We start from the raw sequence: 936 nt of genomic DNA on the forward strand, positions 1-936 counted from the left end.
CTCCCCCTCCCCGTCGTGCCACGCCCCGCAAATCACCGGTGTGAGACATCACTAGTAAAAAGTGAAAAAGGGCGTAACTCCAATGATGGGAAGTCCGAGGACTTCACATCACAAGGATGGACATGGAAAGTAGATTTGTCCGTTATTTTTTATGAATTGTGAGGTTTGCTGTTGTGTGTTGAGGTCTCGCGTTGAGCGAGGTGAGTGTGAGGGGGGGGGAGCAGCAGGTCGACAGTTTTGGTCTGTTTACATCATTCAGGGACACTCCCCTTCTTGTGTGTGAAGGGGAGGCCCCTTCTCTCTCCCACTCCCCCTACCCCCTCCTCCTCTCTCCAAATGTCCAAAACAACTAGCCGCATTGCTCGCCTCTCCATCCAGAGTCAACAGAGTACAATTCTCCGCGTCGATACGGTCTGGATCGATTCGATATCTCGAGGCCGACCACGACGTCACACACCATAATTTGGGTACTTAAAAACGTAAAGCGCCACTGGTTACTACGACCCCACGAAGACTGTAGTTTGGATCTTGTATTCCTGGAAATGTCTGTTTGTAACCCTACTCGCTGTGCCCCGCCAGGTGGAGGAGGTCGTGGACGGGCTGCGGCTGGACGCCGACGCGGTGCTCCGGGTGCGGGGGGTGTTTGAGCAGGAGATGGAGGCCGGCCGCCTGGACCAGCCCTCCTCGCTGCAGATGGAGAACACCTTCATACCTGATAAGCCATTAAGTAATCAGCAGCAGGCGCCCTGGCGGCCCGAGTGCGCCTGTCGAGACACCTCATCAGTCCCAGCTGGACACCCGAGGAGCAGAGAGCACAGCCTCCCCCCTGAGTGAATAATACGAGCAAAGGCGTGCAAGAAAAAGTGAGCTTTCTCCTTTTCTCTGTCCCGTCTGTCGGTCTGTCTGTCTCTCTCTCTCTGTCTGTCTGTCTCTCTC

Source organism: Frankliniella occidentalis, unplaced genomic scaffold (assembly GCF_000697945.3).
Source record: "Frankliniella occidentalis isolate FOCC.00 unplaced genomic scaffold, Focc_3.1 Scaffold37, whole genome shotgun sequence".
In the NCBI taxonomy this organism is placed as follows: domain Eukaryota; kingdom Metazoa; phylum Arthropoda; class Insecta; order Thysanoptera; family Thripidae; genus Frankliniella; species Frankliniella occidentalis.